Source organism: Thamnophis sirtalis, unplaced genomic scaffold (assembly GCF_051295495.1).
Source record: "Thamnophis sirtalis isolate CommonGarterSnake01/CBP01778 unplaced genomic scaffold, rThaSir2_p1.2 scaffold_9, whole genome shotgun sequence".
Classification (NCBI taxonomy): Eukaryota; Metazoa; Chordata; class Lepidosauria; order Squamata; family Natricidae; genus Thamnophis; species Thamnophis sirtalis.
The window spans coordinates 55,312,462-55,333,807 of NW_028261389.1; positions in this window are offsets into that span (position 1 = coordinate 55,312,462).

The following is a 21,346-nucleotide window of genomic DNA, read 5'->3' on the forward strand; positions in this document are numbered from 1 at the left end:
TGCTTTCTCCATACTGAAATTCATTTTGTTGGATAAAGTCCATTGTTTAAGTCTGTCAAAATCTTTTTGGATAAGTTCAAATCTTTTGAACTTATCTTCTGGGGTGTTGGCTATTCCTGCCCGCTTAGTGTCATCTGCAAATTTGACGAGTTCCTCTTCTGACTAAGTCATTTATGAAGATATTGAAGAATACTGGGGCTAAGATGCAACCTTGTATACCCCCATTGCTTACTTCCCTCCATGTAGATGTAATACTGTTAAGGACTACTCATTGAGTACGGTATGTCAGCCAGTTACAAATCCATGATGATGATGTCTATTCCACATTTTTCTAGCTTACAAAGAAGTAGGTTGTGGTCTACTTTGTCAAATGCCTTGCTGAACTCTAACTATACTATGTCCACAGCATTTTGCTGGTCTACTAATGTAGTCACTTTGTCAAAGAATGAAATAAGGTTTGGAATGATCTGTTTTTAACAAAATTGTGCTGGCTACCAGTTATAACTTTATTTGTTTCTATATGTTCATAGATCTGTTTTTTGATTATTATTTTTTTAGAAACTTCCTAGGTATTGATGTTAGACTAATTCTAATTGATCTGTAGTTTCCTGGGTCTGTTTTCTTCCCTTTTTTGAAGATGGGAACCACATCAACTCTTTTCTAATCCTCTGATAGTTCCCTGGTGTTCCAAGATTTTTGAAAGATATGATACAATGGTTCTGAGATAACATCTGGTAGCTCCTTTAGAACTCTGGGGTATGATCCATCAGGTGATTTATATTCATCAAGGCCAGACAGGTTTTCTCTTACTGTCAGAGTTTGTTGCAGACATCAGAAAACACACACAGGTAACTGATTCAGCAGGATCCATTAACTTCTCTTTATCTATATATATAAATGTGAAAACGCTCATGCAGTAATCACAAAATCTCCAGAACCGTAAAGTCTACAAACGTGAAATTTGACACATATATTCCTCTTGGCTTGTAGGTGCTTGGTAACAAAGGATTTTTCAAAATTACCATCAGAGCATTAGTATTTCTTATATTATTATTAATATGCTCTGATGCTCAGGAGTTAGACGTTGCACTCCCCCTCACAACCTGAAAACATGGGCATGGCCAGCACATGACTCATCCGGCCTGCTTGCTGGGAGTTGGAGAGGAGAGAATGTGATAAGACAGAAGGAACTTCTGTGGGGCCAGCCTGAGGGAGAGAAGGGGGGATAGGCTTGGCTTCTGTGGGGCAAGGCTGAGGGGAGAGAAGAGGATAGGATAGGAGAGACTTCTGTGGAGCAAGGCTGAGGGAGAGAAGGGGATAGGATAGGGGAGGATTCTGTGGGGCAAGGCTGATGGAGAGAAGGGGAATAGGAGAGGAGAGCCTTCTGTGGGGCAAGCCTGAGGAAGAGAAGAGGATAGGATAGGAGAGGCTTCTGTATGGCAAACCTGAGGGAGAGAAGGGGATAAGAGATATTTCTGTAGGGCAAGCCTGAGGGAGAGATGGGGATAGGATAGGAGAGACTTTTGTGGGGCAAGGCTGAGGGGAGAGAAGAGGATAGGATTGGAGACATTTCTGTGGCGCAAGGCTGAGGGAGAGAAGGGGGTAGGATAGGGGAGGATCCTGTGGGGCAAGGCTGAGGGAGAGAAGGGGATAGGATAGAGGAGGTTTCTGTGGGGAAAGGCCATCTTTGAAGCAGTCAATGAGGCTCTCTTGCAGCCAATTGGTGAGCCTGCAAGCCAAGTCACAAAATTCCTTCCATAGTTTTCTCTGGAACTTACTCCTGCACATAGGTCCAAACCTGGGCTAAAAGATTGCTGGCAATCTCTGTTGAATTTCACGTTCAGCAGTGGGGGTTTATGACTCCTTCTCACCAGTGCTAACCCTAGGGGGAGTCAAGTTGAGCTGTCGCTCCTGGTGCTAGTGCTGGTGCTGGTGCTGGGAAGGTTGTCATTGCAGCAGAATGGGATCTGATGCTGCCAGACGCAGCAGATATGGTTGCCTTAGTGGTTGCTGTGGCTGGAGGTAGCTGGTCATCAGGTTGTGCAACTCAGGCAAGGGCTTCACGTACTTTGAGGTTTTGAAAGCCTCACACATGATCTTTACCACATGCTCTATCATCCATTTGGCCTGGCCATGTTCTCTGCTTATCTCCTCCTCTTCCTCCAGTTCTTCCAGCTCCACTTGTTCCCATCATGGCTGCTGTGGCTTCCATGGGTGAAAACACCCTATGGGTCTCTCTTCCCAATCTTCCTTCCCCCCCAACACCCAGGGACCACCTGGATCTCACTGGGTCACCACAGCTTTCTGCCTCTCCCATCCACTTGGAGAGATTCAGCCCCGAAGGATGCCTGGACAAAGACTCCTCCCTGCATTCAATCCCTTCCTGATTGTTCCCTTGAGCCGACATCATTTGCACAGTCCCCCAATATCCTCTCCAGGTTGAACACAATTGCAAATTCAGTCTAATGTCAGATCCGGCCAAGTCTGATCCCTTAGGAAAGAAAATCCCTTGACTCCATTTGGTTGAAGCCAAAGGTATTATACTAATAGATGATGGTTGCAGTAAAGTTTCCCACACATCAATAAAAAATATTTCTTTCATTCCTGTCCCTCCCCCCCATGACCAGTCCAAACCCAGCCAATGTGATGCCACTGAGATTTCTGGGCTGATAAATGTCTAGACTCAGGGCAAATAGCTTTGAAGATACCTGACACAAACCAGTTCCATGTTGATCTGCTTTTCTTCAGCTGTTTATTGTCCCCCCCCCTATACCTCCTGTCTAGTCCTTTGATGGTAGGATGCCATCAAGGCACCAAGCCAAAGATAGTGGACCTGACAGAAGGTAACAGTGTTCCATGAACTTTTCAATGTTAAGTGATTGCAGTCATAAAGCACAATGTCATGTGACCTATCACTTGGTCCGACAATTCCCGTAGTCCTCATTGTCATTGTCAAGTGACAAATGATCCCATGGACCATTAAGTGAACACATTGTTGCAACTATCTGCCAGCTTCCAAGAAAGTCAGTGGGGGAGCTGGCAGGAAATTTGCAGGTCCCAAGTGGCTCACAAGGAAGCTAGTTGGCAGGTAAGTGGCTATTGCAGGGTAGGGAAGAGGTGGGGGAGAGTGCAGTGGTGGCTAGTGAGGCATAGCAGGGTGACTGCTGCCCAGTGGTGAAGGCTGCATTAAGGGAGCCTTCCTTCAGTACAAGTAGCCCCAGAGTCAGGTGTGGCAAAACAACAACATTGCTGTGCTGGAGAAGAAGGTGGGGCTTAGCAGTGAGAAGACGGATTTTCAGGCTATTCCTGAAATTCCCCTATTCTGAAGCAATTGGACGGTTCATTTTGAACCCAAGCTGTCCCGGAGAGACAGTGAAAGGTAGGAGGAGATCCAGTGACCCCAGAGACATTCGCAAAGTCTCTGGGGGCTTAGAATTGAACCTCCTTTGCCAGTGACTTCTGGACTAGCCATTAGGCTAACTGAAACTGCAGATAGCTCCAAAGAATGGCGAAAGTGTTTTCCAGCTGGTAAGGTGATTTTATTACTCAGAGAAAGACAGTCCGCATAAAAATTTAAGCTAATTTAAACCAAAGAACAGAAGAATCTAGCGGTGATTTCGATCTCTTTATTGGTTTATGGACGGTGGTTACCCTATTTTCTAAATGTTTTAAATGCTATTTACATGGACAAAGGAAAGATTACTCCAACATCTCCTCTGATCCTCTGTAAGTGGGCTGTAAACCAATTCACTATAATTTGGCTCCTCACAACTTGACACTTTTACTGCTTGGCTGGATTGGTCTAAGATCAGATAAGATTGTACAGTTCCCAGCTTGTTTTTACTTGCAAATACCTCAGAGTTTCCAAAGGAAAAATATTAACTGCATACAAATATGGCGTCTATTCAAGTCTCTATTCAAATGATTTCTTCCGCACTACAAAAATTATCTGCCACATATGATAGATTTGAGAGGAAACTGGATTATCTGCTGTTTCTAGCAACAAAATATGAAGAAAAAAATGAGAATGTTGAACATTTGAATGTTTTTGAAATACAAACGAAGGATGTCAGAGATGAAGATTTTCAACTTGCTGATATTCCGGGCAACTGGTTTACTTCTGAGGGAGAAAAAGATGGAATGTCTGAAGGGGGGGCAGCCACACAGAAGATTTACTTCGAAAGACAGAGCGTAGGAGGAGTGAGAAGCATTAAAGAATTTATACTTTATGAAATATCATCTGCAAAACTTTTGATACCACCACTGAGAATTAAAGACAAGCTGATAAAGGAAACAAACGGAGGATGGCAGCATTATATGAGAGGCACCATAAGCAAAAAGGTGCAAAGATTTTTTTGTATGGACTTGCTCATAAAGTTGTTTGGAGAACTTGATCCACAAATGGCAACAGGATTAAGGAGGTTTTGTTACTGGAGAGACACAGGCTGATAGATGGAAGAATACAATTCAAAACTAGCTAAACCTAATTAAATTCATTTGTAATAGATATAGTTGAATAATAATTGATAATAATAGTAATGTATATAATGTTGAGTTGCTATGATAAATAATAATTGGATATGAGAAGGGAAGGTTAGAAATATTTTTGGACCATATATAAAGGTTATTAATCACAATAATTATTACTATTAAAATATTACTATTAAAAAATAAAATAAAACTATATACAGTTAAATCTTAACTAATATGGGGAAAATGCTATGATATACGATATAATTACATAAAGAAAGGAGAATGATAATAAACTATATACATGGAGGATGGAATTTTTGGTATTAAATATTATGGATGTTTAGCTAAAACAGGATATGAGGATTTGATGTTAATGGAGGATTTTATAAACAAGTAAATGAAATGCTAGCATGTGGTTATGGATTAAATCTTTGGCATAGTTAAGGATGAAGGATGTTTAAACAACTGTAGTCAACTAAAAGTGGAGGTATGATGATGTTAATATGGTAAACATTTGAGTTAAGATATTTGAATTAATATGAATTAATGGAAGAGATGCACAAAAACTTGTTGTAACCAGCTGATATACTTTTTTATAACATATACTTGTGTTTGTTTTTTTTCTCTGCCTTGTTTTTTGTTTTTTGTTTTTTTGTGTTTTGATTTTTTTCCCCCACTGTTGTGGGCATGTGTTGTTTATGTAACAAAAAAATAAAAAAAATATTAAAAAAAAAACATTGCTGTGCTGTTCCAATAAGTCTCAGAGTCACTATGCCTCCCAGCAAATATCCAGAACAGTGACCCCAGCAGAGGGGAAGCAGGCAAAGACAATGAAGGGCAGCTGTGGAGTGGGGGTGGTGAAAGAGTAGTTGCAAATATGGACTGGCTAAAATTTTTATCATGTGATTGCAGGGATGCTGTGAAAGTCTTAAGCTCAGAGACCAATTGCAAGTCCTTTTTTTGAAAGCACTGTTGTAACTTTAAATGATCACTGAATGAATTGATGTTAAGCAAGGACAACCTGTACTTCAAATCCAATCTAACTCCTGGTGACTTCATGGACATACGTTCTATTTTGGCAGTTAACAGAACAACTATATTTTCCACTGTTGCTTATTTTAACAATGTAAGCAAACATTTTCCTTGCTTACTGCCATAAAGGATGTTTAATTATCCTTTTTTTGGAAAAATGATATTTTGGGACATTACCAATGTACATTTGCAATAATAATTATATTTTGTCACAATAACTAAGGCAATTCAGACTTTTTCCTCAATATTTTCTTCTATGATTTCATTAATTAGACAAGCAGAGTTTCAGACATCCTATAAATTTTTTGCTCAGTAGTTTTCTAAATGGTTCATTCTGGGATAGAAAATGCCCTTCTGCTCCAAATGCCATATTAATATGATCATGTGATAAGCCTTAGAAAAGTGCTGGTTTCTGCTTTTATTGTCTTATTTATGTAGCTATTTTTAAACTAAACATTATCCAGTAATCTCATGAATAAAACACGGAATTGCTCATTGTACTTAGAAATTAGGTGATGGGTCTTGGGGATTAATATTTGACCTCCTTTTGTTGTCTAAAATGTATAATTAATGAATGGCTAAGCAAATAATGTAATCAACTGAACATTGTGGCGGCCTATGCATTCAAATAACTGTGTTTTCTTAGGAACATAATGTCCAGCATCAAGCAGCTTTATTTTTATTTATGCTTATTCATTGTCCAAGAGTCAAAGTACACATTGTACAAGCCCCTTTTTAAAAAATCTGAAAAATTGACAATTTAGGATTTTGTGCAAGAAAAGCATGTGTTCTATGTTTGGCTGGAGTACGTATGGAAGACTTTCTCAAACCTTCTTCAAGTATCCATTATTCAGAGATTTTTAAAAATATTATCCATAAATACATAGGACACTCTAGTATAGTGATGGCGAACCTTTTCGGCACCGAGTGCTGAAAAGGCACTGTGTGCATGCACTTATCAGAGACGCACCCCAGAAGAGAAGCTGCCAAGTGGGCATGCGTGCGCTGGAAACCAGAAGTTCATTTCCCGGTGTGCGCATGCCCACTTGGCAGCTTCTCCTCTGGGGTGCATCCCTGACAAGTATGCATACGTAGTGCCTTTTTGGCATAAGACTAGACAGCTTGTCTTCTGGTTATTGTTGCCCATGCACACATTACGATCAGCTGGCCAGCGCGCATGTACACAACAGAAACCAGAAGACCAGGTCTTCTGCTTTCCAGCACTGCCGCATATGCAAAAAAACAGTTGATTGTCACATGTGCATGTGTGACAGAAACCTGGAAGAGGAACTGGCAACACTGTGTGTGCCAGCCAACATGGCTCCGTGTGCCACTTCGAGCACATGTGCCATAGGTTCGCCATCACAGCTGTAGTATATATGAGAAAACTACCCATATTCTGGATAAGTTCAAAGAATTCTCCTTCAGGAACAACTCAGAATGGTTTTAAAAAAAGGTATAAGGATACAAAATTCACCCAGAGAGCTCTACAAACATTATGAACACCAATTAGCAGTCAGAAGACATGATGAAAAGTCCTTAATTGCACAATACCTAGCCAGACTTCACTATAGTTTCAATCGAGAAATGGTGATCTTCCTAGACCAAGCTAAGTCCAAAAACACTGGAGAATTCCTGGGAGCCTGGCATTCAGACTAATCAGCTATGAACAGGCACATAGAGATAAACAACATCTACATACCATTCAAAAGAGAAAATCAGAAAGTCAAAAAGGAAATAAAAAGACTAAAACATCTTCTTGTCAGCAATCAACATCCAGATAAGCAGAGATTAACATCAAAATTGACAGTAGACCAACGATCATGCAGTTAACAATATCCCAATCAAGAAACTACCAACTCTGACAAACAATCAAACAGTAAATAATAGCCTAATCAAGGAACCATCAAGAACACAACCCATCAAAACAGACATAGAGTAAACATACAGAAATGTATATAAACAGAGAAAAAACTTACTCTCTTCTAGCACTGATGTTGCCTAGTTGGGAAAAAAACATCTGGAAGAAAATAACTCAGAGAGCACTCCATAGACTATTTTCTTTTAAATTCATTTGATAATCTTGGTATGTCCTTGGGATTCCAGCAATGTCCGACGGTGCTGATAGATGCTTGAAAACAATTCTCCCTCCCTTGCCTTGCATCCACCCCTCCCTGTTATTGTCAAGGTGCAAGCAAAGGAAGAATGTAGGTGAAAGTGTGAATTAGTCTTGACATGGTAACCCCCCCAGGAATGAGGGTAGACTTAATAAACATATATGCATATTATTTCTTACAAATAAACTACTACCACAATATCTATTGGGGCTGCTGAGGGCACTTAGTGTGAAACTTCTTAAACCATCTTGTTGCCCTAACACCTGGAGCAGTCACCCACGCAGCATCTGCTAATGGTAGCGCTTCCACAGTACTAGATATTTTAACTTTCCCTTGTGGTATCTGGAATCAAGAATCTTTTTGATTTCATAGTACTCCTTTCCCTTAACTAGAATGGGAGGAGGAGGAGGTTCTCTGGCTAGTCTCAACCCAGAATCTCGAAAGGGCTTTAAAAGACTGCAATGAAATACCGGATGAATCTGTCTGAGGCTTTTTGGCAACTTCAGTTCCACCATCACTGGATTTACAATCCAGGTGATTTGGAAAAGTCCTATATACACTATATTGCCAAAAGTATTCCTTCACCCATCCACATAATCAGAATCAGGTGTTCCAATCACTTCCATGCCACAGGCGTATAAAATCAAGTACCTAGGCATGCAGACTGTTTTTAGAAACATTTGTGAAAGAATGGGTCGCTCTCAGGAGCTTAGTGAATTCCAGCGTGGAACTGTGATAGGATGTCACCTGTGCAACAAATCCAGTCGTTAAATTTCCTCGCTCCTAAATATTCCACAGTCAACTGTCAGCTGTATTATAAGAACACGGAAGTGTTTGGGACCGACAGTAACTCAGCCACAAAGTGGTAGGCCACATAAACTCATCCAACATCAGTGTGTGACCTCATAAATGCGCTTCTGGAAGAATGGTCAAAAATTCCCATAAACACACTCCTGAACTTTGTGGACAGCCTTCCCAGAAGAGTTGAAGCTATTATAGCTGCAAAGAGTGGACCGACGTCATATTGAACTCTATGGATTAGGAATGGGATGTCACTTACAGTAAGTTCATATGCGAGTAAAGGCAGGTGAGCGAATACTTTTCACAATATAGTGTATTTGGGACCTAGCTTTCTACAAGATTGCCTCAGGTTCAGATACACCTTAACCCCCACTCTAAATTCTTTCCAGGGGACCCTTCTCTGATCTGAAAGCCTCTTTTGACTTTCCCTAGCCTTATTCAGCACCTCACACATGGTGCGCCACGTGGTTTTCAAAGTATCAATCCACTCAGTCAATGACTCTGAGGATGGGATTCCCTGTGGGAGCTCTGGAATGAGCATGAACTCAGTTCCCGTGGCCACCTTGAAAAGGGTAAAACCTGTGCTACTATGTACCGAGTTGTTATAGAGGCTTTCCAAATAGGTGCTTCATGGAGGCATACATGGGGCAACTGGCCAAATAGGCTTCTTTGTCCTTTTTCATGTTTGGCTATCAGAATTGTCTCTTTACCAGGTAAAGGGTTTTCTGCAATTTTCATGTCATGGGCTCCTCTGCAGGACCAAGGTTCCCTGGCTGGCTGGGATGTACAATTTACCCCTCTTCCATTAAATCCTCATGCCTTTGGAACCAAGGCATCTTTCAGCAGCTGCATCAATAGGTCTCCAAACAGCTGCTATAAATCTGGATTTCTTAATATTGTCTCATTCAAATAACAGCCCTACCCTACTTAATTTTTGAAATCAGCCCAACATGTTTATAGGCAATCTTTTCCCCTTTATGTATTACATGACATGTAAGAATTCACTGCAATCACCTTGGCTGTGATGTTTCAAAAGAACAAAGAAAAATCTTTATTTTATGTAAGCCATGATGTCAAGTCAAAATTCTGCCAGATGTTTCTGAATAGGCCTCACAGCTGATTGGAATGGCTACAGTATATATGCTGTGCTTATAGATGTCAGATCTCCAAATGCAGAGCATTTTTATTTTCACATAATCATCTGCTGCCATAAGATCCTTCCTAAGCATGTTCTGCTGGTATGAATCTTCACTTTGGGTCACTTTCAGGTTTATGTCCTTTCTAACCCTTTGAATTTTTTCTGACTATGTAACCAATCATTGTCGAAACCCAATTCATGCCTAACAGGAAGAAGCCGTGTTGCCACTGTTAGAGAGGCAAATGAAACATTTCATGTGTAATTCATGTTATATATGCTGATTTGTCACACCTCAATCACTAACCACAAGATCTTTCCTGAAGACTATGACACCTCAGGAATATTCTTGCATTAAAACAGAAAGATTCACAGCAGTCAAGAAGACTGCCCAGAAGAGTTCATGGTCAGTTATTGTTGCAAGGACAATATATTCTGGGGGAGTTAAATCAGGCTGATGACTTTTAACAGGTCAAACAACTGATTGCATTTTGCAGCCAGTTTTTCCTTGTCATTAGTTACAAGACTGTATAGTTTAAAAGTCACTTAGTTATCTATGAATGAAGATAACCTTGCATTAATCATAATGCCGAAGCTGAGTGCTATCTCAGTTTGACTTATCACCATATTCTAGGTTTTTAAAAAAAGAGTCAGAACTACCTCTTTAACCTTTGTTTCAACTTTTTCTCAAGACTTAAATGCACCATCATTTTAGATAACAGATATTAAAGAATATGAATAGTTGCAAAAGAAAAGAAATGTTATGAGCTATGCAACTCTCTGTGTTGCCCTTTCCCTGGTGAACACAACTGGACTTAAAATACATATACTTGCATGCAAGAGAACTATCAGGGTGGCTCCCCACTTTTTTTTCTCAGCTTCTAGGTACTAGAAGCAAGATTTTATGCGAACAAACTGACCCAGAAAAAACCACCCACACAAACATCTGGAGAAAACCTCAGAGATTTTACTACTCAGGGCAGTTCACCATGAGCATTTTGCACCATTCTAAGAACAGCTGAATCAAATCTACTATGGTTCTGTTCTACTGTATTTGAAATTGCCGCAAATTTGGTCTTTTTGCTTGGCTCCAGAAACTTTGAATTAGTACATCTTCCTACTTGTTGGAATATTTGATACACCAAGTCTTCTAGCCCCTGTAGAAAAGACAAAGTAATTATTACTTACTCTCTTCCTTTCCAATCTAGGGACTCATGAAACTTGTCTGAAATGTACTGCTTAGAGGGAGGGATGTCAAACTCAAGGCCCGCAGGCCAAATCTCGCCTGCAAGCTGGTTAGATCTGGTCCACGGAGCTGCCCTGGAAACAGCGAAGAACTGGCCCGTAGCACCTTGGCCCGGCACAAGCCAACCAGGTGCTGATCTGCAAACTGCTGGCAGCCATTTGGGCCAGCCAATGGCCAGCCTTAGATCCACGGTGCTGCCTCAGCCCCACCCTCTGGGTATGCGCACAGGAGATGGCAAGCACATGGGGCCTGGCATCCCTGGGGTCTGCATTCTGAGCATTTCCCTTACACCCAGGAAGCCAGCCCTCATGCACTCACTGCCTTCTGTGCACATGCGGGGGGGGGGGCAGGGCGTAGGCAGCAGCGCAGATCTTAGGCTGGCTGCAGTCCAGTCCAGATGGCCGCCAGATCAGTGACATGAGTATGAGTATGAGTAGCTTATTTATATGCCGCCCTTTTCCCTGGGGGGACTCAGGGCGGCTCACAATTCGGAAGGAAGGGAGGACAAACAGATTAAACACATAAGACAGTACATCATTAAAAGCACAACATTCATACAATTCGGGTGGGTTGCGGTCTTTAACCCCAGGCCTGACGGGATAGCCAGGTTTTAAGGGCTGTGCGGAAGGTCTGGAGGGTTGTGAGGGTACGAATCTCCACGGGGAGATCGTTCCATAGGGTCGGAGCTGCCACTGAGAAGGCTCTCCTCCGCGTGGTTGCCAGTCGACATTGACCGGCAGATGGAACTCGGAGGAGGCCTAATCTATGGGATCTAATTGGTCGAGTGGAGGTAATTGGCAGTAGGCGGTCTCTCAAGTACCCAGATCCACTACCATGAAGGGCTTTGTAGGTGACAAGTAGCACCTTGAAGCGTACCCGGAGATCGACAGGTAGCCAGTGCAGCTCGCGGAGGATAGGTGTTATGTGGGTGAAACGAGGTGCACCCACGATCGCTTGCGCGGCCGCATTCTGGACTAGCTGAAGTCGCCGAATACTCTTCAAGGGCAGCCCCATGTAGAGCACATTGCAGTACTCCAGCCTAGAGGTCACAAGGGCACGAGTGACTGTTGTGAGAGCCTCCCGGTTCAGGTAGGGGCGCAACTGGTGCACCAGGCAAAACCTGGGCAAATGCCCCCCTGGTCACAGCTGACAAGTGGTGTTCAAAAGTCAGCTGTGGGTCCAGGAGGACTCCCAAGTTGCGGACCCTGTCTGAGGGGCGTAGTATTTGACCCCCCAGCCTGAGAGATGGAACACTTGCCAAATTAGTGGGAGGGAAGCACAACAGCCACTCGGTCTTATCTGGATTGAGCACAAGCTTGTTAACCCTCATCCAGTCTCTAACAGCCTCAAGGCCCTGGTTCATCATGTCCACCGCTTCATTGAGTTGGCATGGGGCGGACAGATACAACTGTGTATCGTCCGCATACTGGTGGTATTTTATCCCGTGCCGCCGAATGATCTCGCCCAGCGGTTTCATGTAGATATTAAAAAGTAGGGGGGACAGGACCGAACCCTGCGGCACCCCATATGTTAGGGGCCTAGGGGTCGATCTCTGCCCTCCGACTAACACCGACTGCGACCTGTCCGAGAGGTAAGAGGAGAACCACTGTAAAACAGTGCCTCCCACCCCCACCTCCCGCAGTTGTCGCAGAAGGATACCATGGTCGATGGTATCGAAAGCCGCTGAGAGGTCAAGGAGTACCAGGATGGAGGCGTGGCCTCCATCCCTGGCTCTCCAGAGGTCATCGGTCAATGCGACCAAAGCGGTTTCTGTGCTGTAGCCAGGCCTGAAGCCAGACTGGAATGGGTCAAGATAACTAGCTTCCTCCAAGGACCGCTGGAGCTGTAAGGCCACCACCTTCTCAACAACCTTCCCCACAAAGGGGAGGTTGGAGACTGGACGGTAGTTGTTTAGAACGGCTGGATCCAAAGATGGTTTCTTCAGGAGGGGTCTCACCACCGCCGCCTTAAGAGCGGGGGGAAAGACCCCCTCCCGAAGGGAGGCGGTAACAACCGCCTGGATCCAGCCCCGTGTCACCTCCCTGCTGTTAACAACCAGCCAGGAGGGGCACGGGTCCAGTACACATGTGGAGGCACTTACAGCTCTCATGGCCTTGTCCACGTCCTCAGGGTCAACAGCCTGAAACTCAATCCAGCGATGGCCTACCAGATCATCCCTTAGTGCCTCGGCTGGTTCTGCAGAATTGGAGTCCAAGTCCGTCCGAAACCGAGCAACTTTGTCTGCGAGAAACTGGACATAATCCTCAGCCCTGCCCTGCAAAGGATCACCCGCATCCCTCCTATTTAGGAGGGAGCGGGTTATACTGAACAGGGCGGCTGGGCGCGACTCAGCGGACGCAATCAGAGTGGCAATGTAAGTTCTTTTTGATGTCCTGATTGCCCGGATGTACTCTCTGATGCAAGATGTTAAAAGTGCTCGGTTCGATTCGGATTTATTGGATCTCCATTGGTGCTCTAGGCGTCTCTTCCGGCGCTTCCTCTCCCGGAGTTCCTCAGTAAACCAAGGAGCCCTCCTGGATCCACTGCCTTGGAGCGGCCGTAGAGGCGCAATCCGGTTAAGAGACTCCGTCGCTGCCGAGTTCCAAGCAGCAACCAGAGTCTCCGCCGGACTGCGGGCGAGGGTATCAGGAATAACCCCAAGCTCCGTCTGGAACCTCAAGGGGTCCATAAGTCGCCTGGGGCGGAACCACATGGTCGGTTCCTCCTCCCTACAGTGGGGGTGTCGTCTCCGAAAGTCAAGCCTCAGTAGGTAGTGGTCTGACCACGACAGGGGTACGATCTCACTACCCCTCAGACCAAGATCACGTCCACTGCTCCGAGAGAAATACGAGGTCGAGCATGTGACCCGCCGAGTGGGTTGGGCCCCGAATTACTTGGGTCAAGCCCATGGCTGTCATGGAAGCCATGAACTCCTGCGCTCCATCAGAGTGTTCACCGAGCGAAGGCAAATTGAAATCCCCCAGAACCATAAGCCTGGGAAACTCAATTGCCAGCTCGGCTACCGACTCGAGGAGTGAGGGGAGGGCTGCTGCAACGCTGTTGGGAGGCAGGTACGTTAACAGCAAGCCCACTTGACCCTTGAGGTCCAACTTCACCAGCAGGGACTCACACCCGACAAGCTCCGGAGCAGGGATCCTACGAGGTACTAGAGACTCCCGGATAACAATGGCCACACCCCCACCCCTTCCTTGAGCTCTCGGCTGATGGAGCACCTGAAAGCCCTCTGGGCACATCTCTACGAGGGGGACTGCATGGCCAATTTCTGGAAAAAATAAAAGATAAAGTGGACAGTGAACAAACTTGGTTATGGTTAACAACAGGTACATTAAAGAAAGAAACAGAGTCACTAATCCTGGCTGCGCAAGAACAAGCTATCCGCACAAATGCCATCAAGGCCAAAATCGAAAAATCCTCTGTTGATGCCAAATGCAGACTTTGCAAAGAAGCTGATGAAACTGTTGATCACATACTCAGCTGCTGTAAAATAATCGCGCAAACTGATTATAAATTGCGGCACAATTCCGTAGCACAAATGATCCATTAGAATTTGTGCAAAAATTATAATATTAAAACAGCAACAAACTGGTGGGAACATCAGCCTGAAAAAGTCACCGAAAATCAGATGGTCAAGATCTTGTGGGATTTCTGTATACAAACCGACAAAATACTGGCGCATAATACACCAGACATCACACTGGTTGAGAAAAATAAGGTCACAATCATAGACATCGCAATACCAGGTGATAGCAGGGTCGCCGAGAAGGAACATGAAAAAATCGCAAGATACCAGGACTTAAAAATTGAAATTCAACGACTATGGCACAAACCAGCAGTGATAATTCCAGTGGTAATTGGCACACTGGGTGCTATACCAAAAGCACTGGAATTACATTTAAAACAGTTAAAAATGGACAAAATCACCATCAGTCAAATGCAAAAAGCCGCACTGCTTGGATCTGCACGCATATTACGAAAATACGTTACGACGTCCTAGGCCCCTGGGTGGGGCCCGACTAGTAACCAATGCCAAATCCGGCAAAACAACTGGCCGCTGTGATACAATAATAATAATAATAAAGAATTATGTTAGATTCAGTTAAGGCTTGATTACTAGGGGGGGAAATGATATGATGCAGGATATAGCCAAATAAAGGAGGGATAATAATAATAATGTATTTATATATGTATGGGTACAATATAAGGAAATGAGATGTAAATTGTAAACAATGATTTGGAAAGAAGGATAGAAAACTTTGTTATTAAATATTATGGATGTTTAGCTAGAATAGGATATAAGGATTTAGTGTCATTGGAGGATTTTCGAAATAGTAAATGAAATGCCAGTATGTGGTTATGTATTAAATCTTGGTATATTTTATGATGAAGGACGTTTAAACAACTATAGTCAAATGAAAATGGAGGCATGATGATGGTAACATGTATAAATATCTGAGTTAAAATACTTGAGTTAATATGAATTATGCTTGGTGACTGGAAGAGATGCACGGAAATATTTGTAACCAACTGATATATTTTCTACAGTATATAAAAAAGGAAGATTTTATGTGTTGTGTTTGTTTTGAAAATAAAAAAAAATCTTTTAAAAAATGAATATGTCCTTTAATATTTTAATGGCTCTTGCCAGATTCCTATAGAAGTCATGTAAGGGTCATGGCTGGCTCTCCAGGTAAAATGAAAAATGCAAATGTTAGGTGTTTGTCTGGGCTAATCTTGTCAGCTTTGACTTGTCTAATTGTGTTGCTTATTTGGGGTCTTTTTGGTTATGAATAGATTGGCTTAGCCTTTCTGAATGGATACAAAATCTTCATTCCTAAAAGTCAGCCTCTTCAAGCTTCTGTTTAAGGCTGTTTTCCTATGGCAAGAAGACTGGGGTGGTTTCTGCCTTTGTTAAGATTTTTTTCTCCTCTTTTCCTTTAGGGGAAATATTCTACCCTGCCTCTTTTTAATATTAAGAATAACAAATATTTTAATCTGTGGAGGGGGGCTTCCTACACAAGGTTCATTCATAGTATTTGTCTTAATGTAAAACTCAATGACAATTAAAAGGATGATTTTGTATTATCTATTTATATAAGCTACAAAACCTAGTAAATCCATAGATGTTTAAGAACACTCATGCAGAAATAAAATATTTAACTACAAGGATATTTTATATTCAGGAAGTTATTTGCTGACATTTAATTTTGTGATCCTTTTAGTCCATACAGAATAATTTATACACAAAAATTGACTTTTTGAGTATTCAGTGACCATACGCCATAGATTTTGTCAAAAGTGTTCCTGCAATGTTGTTGTGATTTGGTTTATTTTTGTTTTCATTTTTTTATTTGGTAAAAACAGATTATGAACACTAACTCTATTACAGAGCCCTTAGTTTGCCTATGAAAACAATATGATATATTTATATATTTCTAGGCTCTCTATACAAAAATTTGCCTGTGTTAATTATAGCTATTAATTTAAATTTGGAAAGAGCATTAATTATATGGCAGCTATTATGGAGCAATTCTTTGTAATGTTGTGTCCAAAATGTTTTTCATTGACAAGATGAAACCAATACATATTTTAATGGTTAAAATGCATTCTCATATCATTCTAAATCACATTAAAATTGGTTGAAGATAAGGAGTAGGTGTTGAACTGTCAAGTTTTAGAAGAATAAAAAAAATGAAAACAAGATTTTGGAGCTTACAAATTCAGATGGAAAGATTTAATCAGCCACTTTCCATGTGCTTCAGTGAATATGTGAAGTTCTGTCTATCATATATTGATATAGAGCTGAAAATCTGGTATATTTTTTCCAGTTTCATGCAATTGGATCACTCCAGCACTAACATCAGAAAAGTCAAATAATAAACGGGACAATAATTCAGATTTGGATACTTTTGTTTAGTAAGTATATAAGGTCATTATGCTATATCAGTTATGTATAAGAGATTCATTGGCATCTTTTGTTCCACAGCCAATTGGCAATGTTATTTGGTACCTTTCATATTACTTTACATTGTATATTTATTAATGACTTATATCCATTAAATCAATAAATAAGTAGCCAAGTCAGTTTTCAAAATTATATATATATATATATATATATATATATATATATATATATATATATATATATATGTGTGTGTGTGTGTGTGTGTGTGTGTGTGTGTGTGTGTGTGTGTGTGTGTGTGTGTGTGTGTGTGTGTGTGTGTGTGTGTGTGTGTGTGTGTGTGTGTGTGTGTGTGTGTGTTTTTAAATCTTAAGATTTTAAAAACCAATAAAATAAAAATACCTGTTGAAAATTAATGAAAGAAATATTGTAATTAGTAAAGACTCTTGAAATGGATTATTTCAAAAGGAACCTTTAATCAGGCAGGAAGGAAACCATTAGAAGCAAAGCAGCATCTGAAAACCTTTAGGCCATGCAAAAAATGGGATTAAGCTGATAATGGCCCCTCCTCTTTGTCCGAATGCAGATTCTGACCAATACACAAGTGTGAAGATGCTTCCTTAACTCGTCTGCCCTGAGAGTCAATAAAACACATGTTCCCATGGCTATCTCTAGTTTGACATTAAAGTAAGATATCCCACATGGCTATCATAAACATCCCTCCAGAGATGCTGGGACCTTCAGTCTTCCGGTGACAGGAAACCAGTTGTAAAGTTGTAAAACTCAGTTGTTACAGATGTAGCTAATGATTTAACTCTGAGGCTCCCCTCCTCCCAATGGAATGGCAGTATCACTTTTAGGGACCAGACAAATATGTTATTGTCAGTTTTGGAAAGACTTGGGGTAGGGGGCACACTTTGCTAGAAGGAACATTTCAAAACTTGGGAACCTCACAAGAGAAGACTTCTCCTACCTACCAACTATATAAGTCTCTGCTGGGATGGCCAAAACATATTTAAAGGGCCTCTGCAGATGTTCTAAACAATTGGGAAGATATATAGTGGGCTCTCCAATTTTCTGGGGTTTAAATGTTACACCAACACATTATATCATATACAGTTGTTGGTCCTCAAAGTTTTTCAATATGTATATTACTTTATCTCAATTTGTTATGTTGTTTAGTAGACTAGTTGATGTAATTGTACCAAATTCAATTTATGAACAGATAAAGTGCACTAGGGTAATCAAGATGGAATGTAACAGACAGGGATGATTGTTGCCATTGTGATTGACACAGAAAGGCTCCTAGTTTGTATGTTAGCAATCTTTATGCAACTTCTTCAGTTTAATGTAGAAATTAAACAGTACAAAGAACAAGAGATAAACCTATCAGAAACCATACAACAATGCCCTGTCAAATAGCTCAAGAACCACATTACAGATGTGGACCAGAAGAAGGACCTGAAACACTGCAAATTAGGTTTCCAATGCAAAACTTTGTTACAGGTTTAAAGGATACCATGCTCAGTGCAAGTAAAAGCCACAATATATCTAGAAAAAAATTGCAAGACTGCATTTTATCAACTGCATTGGTACCCAACGCTATCTTATTACTCTGGACTGGAGAAAAATGCTATCCTATCTTTGTGCTGAAGGCTATAGAAGTTGGATGGGAGAGATTGAAGTGAAATCCAAATATGATGGAGTTTCTGTTTGTACATTATTTGTCAACATCTCCAGAGTTAACTTTGGATGGGTAAACCAGTGTTTTTCAACCTTTTTTGTGCAAAGGCACACTTTTTTCATGAAAAAAATCACGAGGCACACCACCATTAGAAAATGTTTAAAAAATTTAACTCTGTCCCTATATTGACAGGTGTTTTTCCCACGGCACACCTTACACTATGTCACGGCACACTAGTGTGCCACGGCACAGTGGTTGAAAAACACTGGGGTAAACAATATCCTTGATGTTGGATGAAAACAATCAGTTCATTTTGGACTCACAGCTCCTATTTGAACAAGATTCAAAGGCTGTGACTAGAGGGGCTTTTGAGATTTACTGGTATAGCAAATGTGACTCCACATGATGTAGGAGCACCAATCTATAGTAAGCTTTTGCCTCCCCGAACTGGGACACTAGCATATTTTACCTGGAGCTGTCCTTGAAGAGTACTTAGGAACTGCAAGTAGTCTAGAAAGTATCAGCCGATATATTCACTGGTTCTCTGTGCTGGGGGCATATAACAATAATCTGTGGGTCTTCCTTTGGTTATCATTTGACTTCCAGGTATAATTTAATATGAAGGTGTTTGCTTAGAAAGATTTCATGGCTTGAATATCATAAGGTTAAAAGGAAAAAATTCCCTTTATTTATTTGCTTTTAATAATTTGATAAACTAGGTTGTTTTTCTATTTATTTACTTACTTACTTACTTACTTACTTACTTACTTACTTATTTATTTATTTATTTATTTATTTATTTATTTATTTATTTATTTATTTATTTATTTATTTATTTATTTGTCTTGTATGCCGCCCACTCCCGGAGGGCTCACAAAGGACAACGGAAAGGGGGAAAATGAGACAAAGACAACATATTAAAAACAAAACCAACATTCACAATTTCCGTGGAAGTAAATGCTTCTCAGCTTCTAGAGGGAAGGCAATGATTATAAATAATAACATCAACTGCCCATACCATTCAGAGCTTCAGGTATTGCTGGCAGACTTCATTACATTATAGATTTATATAGATTTACTGGTTTACTTCATACAAGACACAGAAGTCACATACAGCCATAAAAATATGTTTCAGTGATATTCCAAAACATGTGTGTGTGTGTGTGTGTGTGTGTGAGTATGTATGTATGTATGTATGTATTTTGTGTCACAACCCCTGGTATGCCCAAATATGGGAGGACGCATACTGCTTCCTTTCTCTGTCTATTGGCTCATCTCAAGAGACCATCCAGACAGAAAGCCATTATTTTTACTGTTGCCTTTGTTATACAACACACACACACACACACACACAATATATATATATATACACATACACACACACACACACATACACACACACACATATATATATGTGTATGTATGTATGTATGTATGTATATATGTAAGATTTTTTTTTACAACCCCTGGTAAGCCCCAATTATGGGAGGAAGCTAACTGCTTCCATCATCTGTCCTTCGGCTCGTCACAAGAGTCCATCACGACAGAAACCCAATATTTTACTGTTGCCTTTGTTATATTTGTGTTTTTTTATTTGTGCTGATAAATAAATAAAGGGAGACTAGTATAGATCTATTTCAAGCTATTTAGCTCTCATCAGCTAGCCATACCCTTACTGGGATTTGAACCTGGGCTATATTGCACACTAGGCATACTAGGCAGAGATCTTAGCCATTAGGCCACAGGCTCTTATCCGTTTATCAGCTTCCTTTTAACTGCCATCTGTCAAATTCTCTAATTCTAAACCAGTTGTAAAATGGCATCTGCATGAATATACAGGCACATGCATATGCAACATGCAATCTAATTGTGATTATCTGAATACAGAGAGAGAAAGCTAGGAAGGAATTGTATATACATGCACACACACACACACACACACGCACACACGCACAAGCCAAAAACACCAGCCTGAAGATGGCAAGTGAGACCTCGCTGAAACGTTGCCAAGACAATCTCAATCTTACACGGGAAAAGACCCGAATACAACAAGACCAGCATACCTACGCCCATGAAAATCTACGAAAACATATAATATATATGTTAATATATATTCTAGTATCAGAATACTGTAACACCAGACAGCTATAATTTATGGTCAATATTTACAAAATAAAAATAAATAAAGTATTTTAGTGATAGCTTAATTGTGCATGGGGTTTTTTGGGATTAGAAAATGGTCTAAGGCACTAATCACCTGCAAATAATGGAACACCGAATGAAAAAAGCAGGCAAAACCAATGAAGTGTTGTGCTTGCTTTCCTGAATTGTAACTAGGCTTTTGACATAGAAAGAATGGAAGACTTATTCAAAGTTGACAATGAAAGCATAGTATATACGTAGAAGCTACATAATAACCCCAAAATATACTTACTTTATTTGAACACCGGTGTCTGAACTTAGCTTGACAAGTGAAGTGAAGAAATAAAACTACAGGTAGATACAATTTCACTGAAGTTTTTCAAGTCCTGCCAAAAGAAATGTTTAGAAACAATGAAAATAACTGTATAAGCACTATAATGTTTGATTCATTTTCATATTTATACAGTATATGGAGAGGTTAATTAGAGCTCATCATCAAAAAGCTAGAACTTTGCACACAAGAAAGTCCATCTTTGGTGGACTTGTAAAAAAGTTAAAGCATTTTGGATAAAAATATGGTGGATTATTCAAAATATTCTTAAAAAGAGGATAAAGTTTACTCCTCAGTTGTTCTTGCTAGGTATAATTATAGACTGTACAGCTATAGAGACTAATTTGATTCTGAACTTAATAATGGCAGCAACACAGTTGGTGGTGCAATACTGGAAGAAGGAAGAATTGCCTACTATTCAAGAATGGACGTTAAAAGTAGTAAATTTAGCAGAGATGGCCAAAA